Source organism: Hydractinia symbiolongicarpus, chromosome 6 (assembly GCF_029227915.1).
Source record: "Hydractinia symbiolongicarpus strain clone_291-10 chromosome 6, HSymV2.1, whole genome shotgun sequence".
Lineage (NCBI taxonomy): Eukaryota > Metazoa > Cnidaria > Hydrozoa > Anthoathecata > Hydractiniidae > Hydractinia > Hydractinia symbiolongicarpus.
Genome location: NC_079880.1, coordinates 18,604,095 through 18,614,396, shown reverse-complemented (window position 1 = coordinate 18,614,396; position 10,302 = coordinate 18,604,095). Strand labels below are relative to the sequence as shown.

At 34.5% G+C, this 10,302-nt stretch overlaps 3 non-coding genes across 3 annotated transcripts; all 3 read right to left on the bottom strand.

The window, feature by feature from the left end:
• Positions 1-3,864: 3,864 nt before the first annotated feature.
• Positions 3,865-4,005, bottom strand: LOC130648330 (U8 small nucleolar RNA). The gene has a single exon (XR_008982937.1). It is a non-coding gene; the product is annotated as a U8 small nucleolar RNA (small nucleolar RNA).
• Positions 4,006-6,966: 2,961 nt separating this feature from the next.
• Positions 6,967-7,107, bottom strand: LOC130648332 (U8 small nucleolar RNA). Its single transcript, XR_008982939.1, has one exon. It is a non-coding gene; the product is annotated as a U8 small nucleolar RNA (small nucleolar RNA).
• Positions 7,108-10,062: 2,955 nt separating this feature from the next.
• Positions 10,063-10,204, bottom strand: LOC130648327 (U8 small nucleolar RNA). Its single transcript, XR_008982934.1, has one exon. It is a non-coding gene; the product is annotated as a U8 small nucleolar RNA (small nucleolar RNA).
• Between the last annotated feature and the right edge of the window lie 98 nt (positions 10,205-10,302).

Sequence of the window (10,302 nt, the reverse complement as noted above, 5' to 3'; positions counted from 1 at the left end):
GAACATATATAGCTGATTTCAGTCTAGTAAGGTGATTACATTTAAGTAGGGTTTTCGCGAGTATTTTTAACGTAGAAATGATCGACTTTTAAACACGAAAAAATCACACAAGATTCGAACAGCACTAAGTATGACGTTGTAACACAGACCGATACATTGGCTATACAGGGTATAACTGAGTTTAAAATTTGACAGAAACCTTGCTCTCTATTCGGGTAAATTTTCGCATCTTAAAGTCAATCGAAGGATTGCGAAAGTTTTGCTCTAAAACTCACCCATGCTAAACTGATGAAAAGACGGTGACAGTTAAGTAACAGTTGTTAGGTTCAAAGTGATACAAAAGTGACGATGAATATTACACATGAAATTTTTTACTGAGCAAACAAGTTACAAAATTGTTTCACAACAAAACATCGTCTCTTTTTATTATTTTTTTATGCTAGCGTTAATAATTACTTTGTAAGCTTCGCAAACGAACCTACTACACGACTTGTTGAAATATGATGTGAACACGCAGGTCATTTATTTGAATGAAGTGTATAGGTGCAATACATGTATTACTTTCGATCTCAAGATAATATGCATTATCTACAGAAAACCTATACACCTTACCTGCCATATACAGACGCGTTTAGCGTAATATTATATACTAGCTGTTTCCCTTGGAAGAATCCACTGTATTTATTATTTAATTCATATATCAGATATACGTCCATCAAAAAACAAACAATACAGCAGTGCGCATCTTACCTTTGCATTATTATTTAAATGACCAAAAAAATGAAGGTGTCTAACAACTGCAGTATATATGTCACATTTACAATCTAAATCTACTAAAATTAATTGCTCTGACCATCTGACAAATGCGAAATTTATTCGGAAAGAAGTTTACCAAAGCATTTCAAAATACATCTCACCCATAAAATTTAAATCACTCAAAATGTCACATACAAAAAAAAGCTGATCAATGTCAAAGACAAATCTCTCTCAATGTATATGGTAAAATCAGTTAATTTATTGCAAACCCTGCCAAAGGTTGACACAAAATGTGAAAAATAAACAATAAATTGTGCCTCTGGCAGAAATTTTTTATCTAAGATGTAAAAAACTGAATTGCAAGGATAAATTACAATGCAATAAAACGTTTTTTGATATATTGCATACGGTCCTTCCTCACCAAACTTTTACAAAATGTAAAAAAAAGGTTTTAAACCCGAAATTAATAAAAATCAGTCCTTTTAGCAACTTGCATGCTGTTTTACCATCAGTAAAGTCTAACACAAAATTTCAAATCTCATATAGTATTCTGTCATAAATTTTTACATAAAATATATATAAAAAAATAACAGCTTGTATGGTGTGAAACTGGAGTCATAATGAGTCATGTTAAAATAACAACAATCAATCTAACAGTTTATTTTATGTCAAATTTTGTACCAAATTTGCAACACAAAATACAAATTCTAAATAATCCTAAATTCTCTTGTCCATTGCATATCCTCGGTCTCCCACAAAAGTTTATCTTGTAAAGGATAAGAGGTTAACAACAAAGTTTGCAAAATTTTATTATTTTGGTATATATATATCTATTGCGTATGTCCTCTAAAACAATATTTTAATCCAAAATGCAAAAGAAAAACAGCTTGCAACGATAATCAGTTATTTCGCTGATATTGCATACACTCTTTCCTCACAAAAGCTTCACAAAGTGTAAAAAAAGGAATGGTTGTAGGGAGTACATCGGATTCAACAAAAGTCAGTTCTTTTGACATTTTGTATGTTGTCCTTACCCATTAAATCTTACACAAAATTTCAAAAAACTACGATTTGGAACGCATCAAAAATTTAATGAAGTAGGATCAGTCATTTCGGTATGTTGCTTCAGTAAGAATTTCTACAAAATATAGAAAAAGCAGCAGCTATTGCCCTTCCTCGCAAAATAACATAAAATGTCAAATAAAAGTTTCAGTTATAACATCTAAAACAACAAAGATCGGTTCTATCAGTATATGTCATGCCATTGTCTTCAACAATGTTCACCCTAAAGTTTTATAAGCCACTGCTTGTAAATTAAAAACAACTTATCAGGTATTTTGGTCTATTTCATACCATCCTGTCCCAAAGAATTTATATAAAATGTGGAAATTGAGTGGTAAAACAGAAATTTAAAAATTTCTATTTCTTTATATGCATATTGTATATGCCTTCTACAACAATAAGAAGCGACGGGCACGGCTGTACACCCTTCCAATGTTTTGTGTGTTTTTTTAGTACACTGTTAAGGCAGGAGGAGTTATCCTTAGAAAAAAATGGCCAAATATTAAGAACTGTCTTTTATCTATTTTTAAACACCAATTTTATCTTAGAATACAGCGGAAAAGTAGTGCTAATGATAAATTTCAGTTCATATTTTACAATCCGGTAAACAAGCGCCCATAGCAACCATGTTCAACGACCTCAAGTATCTTTTCAACCACTTTACTTGTATTTAACGCCTTTTAATCATGGCATTTCTGAAAGACTTATCACAAGGTCTTATGCTTAGAAATGCTAAATTAATTAAACCACTAGTACTCAGTGCTCTGAAAGTTGAACTCCGAAAATGTTTGGACTTTGCGTTATTTTTCTGAGTAATTACCAGTTTCGACCTGCTTTAGTCTTATTCTCCTTCTAGAAGTTCTGCTTCAATGACGCTTGAGAAAAACGCTTAAAGCCGCACACGCTATTTAGCTATTTCGTTTGGCGTTGAGTTATGAAATGTCATATTTGTGAGACATCAGCAATTTTTTAAGAGTTCCAGAGACCTCCGAATATAAATTTCACTGAGGTAAAGTTGTTGAACGAAACGTTCCGTTTTTACTGAGCAAATATACTTAGTTTGCCATACCACAATTGATTGAGAAAACGAAGAGAAGTTGATCTATTTCACATTTCCGATTCAATTATTATATTGGCGTTTTTTCTCCAACTCGTTTTTCGCGAAGCATTGTTTGATGGTGTTTTCGGATCTTTTAGAACCTGGATCAAAAATTCTGATATACACAAACGTTTTTTAAACTTTTAGCCAAAACACAGTCTTGCACCAACTCGTCTATTTGCTGTCCTCTCTTCAAACGCCTCACCAGCCAAATCATTCAACACTGGCTCAATTTCTACATCCTTGTTAACCTCACCCAACGATATCGCCGTCAGATTTCGAAGATCGTTGTGTCGCTGCATAACAAAACCGCATTTTTACAAAACATTGAATGCTAGCAATTAAACTTTTTCCACAGGCACGTCGCGTCGGAAAATTTGGAGGTTGCCGCCATACCTCACCCTAACCGCATCTCAAATTTCGTTCTTAGTTAATGCATATTTGAAATCAAACAAAGGTAGCGTTGTCAACCAATTGAGCTTTCTGGTTTCTGATGGATCAGAAGTAACTTTCTTTGCTGACCACTCATCGGCTATTTGATGTTTTGCACTTTTTCATCTTTAACGTCAAACAATGTCTAAAGACAGATTATCACCGTTGATAGCTGGCATAATGTCATCTCACAAAACCTCCTCACCCGGGTTAGTATAGTAACTAATATCAGCGACAATTCTGATAAAATATATATAAAAAAATTGTAACCGTGCGTGTATACTTTATAGGGTGCTTGGGAAGCAATCTCAGCGATCTTTAACAATAATTTTAACTTAGACACTCGTCAATCAACCAGAATACCAACATATTGATTCTTATAATCACCACTACCTACGATTGCTCAAAGATAATGCTGACCACGTGAGGTAACCTGGATTTCGCCAAATATCTCCTTCGCAATTCTATATATTTAACACAATGAGGCTCAATTCTTTATTTGTAATAAGATGGTGATCAGACTTGACCATAAAGGGTGTTGTAGACCTTTAGGCCCAGAGCGTATAATCATATAGATCATTCAGCTCCATGTCATCACATACCTTACTGAGGATGACATTAGTTATCCACAGGTAAGGATTACACCATACTGATGATGGATGTAAAAAAACGGTAAAAATATAGCAATTTAGCGCCCTTTGTTAACACTTGTGGCGCAAGCTTACAAACGGTATTGCGTGTAATTGTGTTTACATTTATTCTTTGTTTTTTTTGATATTTCTCCATCTAGATGATTCAAATTAGTTGTATTAATAGAGAAAATTTGATTCAAATTTTGATTCTGGGCTAAAAAATAATTTTTTTTTAAAGGCACAATTTAGTTGCTCAATCAGATCACCTGATAAAAACGATTAATATTGGGACCACTATGGACATCAGCAAACGAAGGGTATATAAACGATGGATTGTGATAAAATTCGAGAATGTGTAGATTCCATTTAAGCAAGCTTATGTTATCGTTCATATCCAGTCCTTTTCGACAAACGTTCGTGTGTGGAGTCTTGACTTGAAATTTCGTGCTTCCGTAGCACCATAGAGTTACTAGTAAACAATAAATATGGAGGACGAAAGTGTGTCAGCCACAGACAATGTTGTCACCGAGTTTGCTTCCTATGAAGACTTTCTAGACAGCCAGATTACACCACTAGATTTGTATTATTTGGAGGTAGGTCAATTTTTTATCCTTTCCTTAATGCTGCTTTTTTATCTTTTCTCGTACTTGCACGATGGTGACGATGAAAAAAGCATGGGTTAAAGTTAGGTAGGGTGATGATGTGATGATAAAGAAAAGACACCGAAAACCAAAGTAAAAGTGTGCACTTCTGACATGAGATTGGTAGTTAAAGACAAGAAAACACTGATTGAGGGAATATTTAGGAAAAAAGACGCGATATTGAATACCTCACATGAGACAAAAGCAACAAACTTGTACTTCAACTTTTCAAGCAACTTTATCAAATAAAACAATTTTGAAGTACAGGAGAGCTTAGCTTAAGTACGTAGGTTCGAGCTTTGAATATGCAAAATACGAACATTGTCTCTTCAATGCCTTTCTTGTACACAATTTCTGTACACTCAGTAGATTTCGCTGGAGACAAATTTATACAGATCTTCTATCACCAATAAATGAAAAATATTTGTTTTGTTTCTCTGCATTTAGTCACACTAATGTGACAAACAAAAAATAATGTAATAGTATATAATAAGAAGCTTAAGCTTAGAAAAACATTTTATAATCTATTTTTTTAAAAAATTGACTTAACTTGTTGCCAAGGATATGTTCCTGCACATAGATGGGAAAAAGTAAATAAACATTTACGGCACTATGTTATACAAAAACTTAGAAGCAATGAAAATAAACCAATAAATACATAAGTATTTACATAAAAGGTGAAGAATAAAATCTCTTTGATTTGGAAGTTCAGTCTTCACTATGCGCGAAATATATTTTAGATAATTCAGTCCACACTGTTAAGGCAGGAGGAGTTATCCTTAGAAAAAAATGGCCAAATATTAAGAACTGTCTTTTATCTATTTTTAAACACCAATTTTATCTTAGAATACAGCGGAAAAGTAGTGCTAATGATAAATTTCAGTTCATATTTTACAATCCGGTAAACAAGCGCCCATAGCAACCATGTTCAACGACCTCAAGTATCTTTTCAACCACTTGACTTGTATTTAACGCCTTTTAATCATGGCATTTCTGAAAGACTTATCACAAGGTCTTATGCTTAGAAATGCTAAATTAATTAAACCACTAGTACTCAGTGCTCTGAAAGGTGAACTCCGAAAATGTTTGGACTTTGCGTTATTTTTCTGAGTAATTACCAGTTTCGACCTGCTTTAGTCTTATTCTCCTTCTAGAAGTTCTGCTTCAATGACGCTTGAGAAAAACGCTTAAAGCCGCACACGCTATTCAGCTATTTCGTTTGGCGTTGAGTTATGAAATGTCATATTTGTGAGACATCAGCAATTTTTTAAGAGTTCCAGAGACCTCCGAATATAAATTTCACTGAGGTAAAGTTGTTGAACGAAACGTTCCGTTTTTACTGAGCAAATATACTTAGTTTGCCATACCACAATTGATTGAGAAAACGAAGAGAAGTTGATCTATTTCACATTTCCGATTCAATTATTATATTGGCGTTTTTTCTCCAACTCGTTTTTCGCGAAGCATTGTTTGATGGTGTTTTCGGATCTTTTAGAACCTGGATCAAAAATTCTGATATACACAAACGTTTTTTAAACTTTTAGCCAAAACACAGTCTTGCACCAACTCGTCTATTTGCTGTCCTCTCTTCAAACGCCTCACCAGCCAAATCATTCAACACTGGCTCAATTTCTACATCCTTGTTAACCTCACCCAACGATATCGCCGTCAGATTTCGAAGATCGTTGTGTCGCTGCATAACAAAACCGCATTTTTACAAAACATTGAATGCTAGCAATTAAACTTTTTCCACAGGAACGTCGCGTCGGAAAATTTGGAGGTTGCCGCCATACCTCACCCTAACCGCATCTCAAATTTCGTTCTTAGTTAATGCATATTTGAAATCAAACAAAGGTAGCGTTGTCAACCAATTGAGCTTTCTGGTTTCTGATGGATCAGAAGTAACTTTCTTTGCTGACCACTCATCGGCTATTTGATGTTTTGCACTTTTTCATCTTTAACGTCAAACAATGTCTAAAGACAGATTATCACCGTTGATAGCTGGCATAATGTCATCTCACAAAACCTCCTCACCCGGGTTAGTATAGTAACTAATATCAGCGACAATTCTGATAAAATATATATAAAAAAATTGTAACCGTGCGTGTATACTTTATAGGGTGCTTGGGAAGCAATCTCAGCGATCTTTAACAATAATTTTAACTTAGACACTCGTCAATCAACCAGAATACCAACATATTGATTGTTATAATCACCACTACCTACGATTGCTCAAAGATAATGCTGACCACGTGAGGTAACCTGGATTTCGCCAAATATCTCCTTCGCAATTCTATATATTTAACACAATGAGGCTCAATTCTTTATTTGTAATAAGATGGTGATCAGACTTGACCATAAATGGTGTTGTAGACCTTTAGGCCCAGAGCGTATAATCATATAGATCATTCAGCTCCATGTCATCACATACCTTACTGAGGATGACATTAGTTATCCACAGGTAAGGATTACACCATACTGATGATGGATGTAAAAAAACGGTAAAAATATAGCAATTTAGCGCCTTTTGTTAACACTTGTGGCGCAAGCTTACAAACGGTATTGCGTGTAATTGTGTTTACATTTATTCTTTGTTTTTTTTGATATTTCTCCATCTAGATGATTTTGTATTAATAGAGAAAATTTGATTCAAATTTTGATTCTGGGCTAAAAAATAATTTTTTTTTAAAGGCACAATTTAGTTGCTCAATCAGATCACCTGATAAAAACGATTAATATTGGGACCACTATGGACATCAGCAAACGAAGGGTATATAAACGATGGATTGTGATAAAATTCGAGAATGTGTAGATTCCATTTAAGCAAGCTTATGTTATCGTTCATATCCAGTCCTTTTCGACAAACGTTCGTGTGTGGAGTCTTGACTTGAAATTTCGTGCTTCCGTAGCACCATAGAGTTACTAGTAAACAATAAATATGGAGGACGAAAGTGTGTCAGCCACAGACAATGTTGTCACCGAGTTTGCTTCCTATGAAGACTTTCTAGACAGCCAGATTACACCACTAGATTTGTATTATTTGGAGGTAGGTCAATTTTTTATCCTTTCCTTAATGCTGCTTTTTTATCTTTTCTCGTACTTGCACGATGGTGACGATGAAAAAAGCATGGGTTAAAGTTAGGTAGGGTGATGATGTGATGATAAAGAAAAGACACCGAAAACCAAAGTAAAAGTGTGCACTTCTGACATGAGATTGGTAGTTAAAGACAAGAAAACACTGATTGAGGGAATATTTAGGAAAAAAGACGCGATATTGAATACCTCACATGAGACAAAAGCAACAAACTTGTACTTCAACTTTTCAAGCAACTTTATCAAATAAAACAATTTTGAAGTACAGGAGAGCTTAGCTTAAGTACGTAGGTTCGAGCTTTGAATATGCAAAATACGAACATTGTCTCTTCAATGCCTTTCTTGTACACAATTTCTGTACACTCAGTAGATTTCGCTGGAGACAAATTTATACAGATCTTCTATCACCAATAAATGAAAAATATTTGTTTTGTTTCTCTGCATTTAGTCACACTAATGTGACAAACAAAAAATAATGTAATAGTATATAATAAGAAGCTTAAGCTTAGAAAAACATTTTATAATCTATTTTTTTAAAAAATTGACTTAACTTGTTGCCAAGGATATGTTCCTGCACATAGATGGGAAAAAGTAAATAAACATTTACGGCACTATGTTATACAAAAACTTAGAAGCAATGAAAATAAACCAATAAATACATAAGTATTTACATAAAAGGTGAAGAATAAAATCTCTTTGATTTGGAAGTTCAGTCTTCACTATGCGCGAAATATATTTTAGATAATTCAGTCCACACTGTTAAGGCAGGAGGAGTTATCCTTAGAAAAAAATGGCCAAATATTAAGAACTGTCTTTTATCTATTTTTAAACACCAATTTTATCTTAGAATACAGCGGAAAAGTAGTGCTAATGATAAATTTCAGTTCATATTTTACAATCCGGTAAACAAGCGCCCATAGCAACCATGTTCAACGACCTCAAGTATCTTTTCAACCACTTGACTTGTATTTAACGCCTTTTAATCATGGCATTTCTGAAAGACTTATCACAAGGTCTTATGCTTAGAAATGCTAAATTAATTAAACCACTAGTACTCAGTGCTCTGAAAGGTGAACTCCGAAAATGTTTGGACTTTGCGTTATTTTTCTGAGTAATTACCAGTTTCGACCTGCTTTAGTCTTATTCTCCTTCTAGAAGTTCTGCTTCAATGACGCTTGAGAAAAACGCTTAAAGCCGCACACGCTATTCAGCTATTTCGTTTGGCGTTGAGTTATGAAATGTCATATTTGTGAGACATCAGCAATTTTTTAAGAGTTCCAGAGACCTCCGAATATAAATTTCACTGAGGTAAAGTTGTTGAACGAAACGTTCCGTTTTTACTGAGCAAATATACTTAGTTTGCCATACCACAATTGATTGAGAAAACGAAGAGAAGTTGATCTATTTCACATTTCCGATTCAATTATTATATTGGCGTTTTTTCTCCAACTCGTTTTTCGCGAAGCATTGTTTGATGGTGTTTTCGGATCTTTTAGAACCTGGATCAAAAATTCTGATATACACAAACGTTTTTTAAACTTTTAGCCAAAACACAGTCTTGCACCAACTCGTCTATTTGCTGTCCTCTCTTCAAACGCCTCACCAGCCAAATCATTCAACACTGGCTCAATTTCTACATCCTTGTTAACCTCACCCAACGATATCGCCGTCAGATTTCGAAGATCGTTGTGTCGCTGCATAACAAAACCGCATTTTTACAAAACATTGAATGCTAGCAATTAAACTTTTTCCACAGGCACGTCGCGTCGGAAAATTTGGAGGTTGCCGCCATACCTCACCCTAACCGCATCTCAAATTTCGTTCTTAGTTAATGCATATTTGAAATCAAACAAAGGTAGCGTTGTCAACCAATTGAGCTTTCTGGTTTCTGATGGATCAGAAGTAACTTTCTTTGCTGACCACTCATCGGCTATTTGATGTTTTGCACTTTTTCATCTTTAACGTCAAACAATGTCTAAAGACAGATTATCACCGGTGATAGCTGGTATAATGTCATCTCACAAAACCTCCTCACCTGGGTTAGTATACTAACTAATATCAGCGACAATTCTGATGAAATATGTATAAAAAAAAATTGTAACCGTGCGTGTATACTTTATAGGGTGCTTGGGAAGCAATTTCAGCGATCTTTAGCAATAATTTTAACTTAGTCACCCGTCAATCAACCAGAATACCAACACATTGATCCTTATAATCACCACTACCTACGATTGCTGAAAGATGATGCCGACCACGTGAGGTAACCTGGATTTCGCCAAATATCTCCTTCGCAATTCTATATATTTAACACAATGAGGCTCAATTCTTTATTTGTAATAAGATGGTGATCAGACTTAGACCATAAAGGGTGTTGTAGACCTTTAGGCCCAGAGCGTATAATCATATAGATCATTCAGCTCCATGTCATCACATACCTTACTGAGGATGACATTAGTCATCCACAGGTAAGGATTACACCATACTGATGATGGATGTAAAAAAACGGTAAAAATATAGCAATTTAGCGCCCTTTGTTAACACTTGTGGCGCAAGCTTACAAACGGTATTGCGTGTAATTGTGTTTACA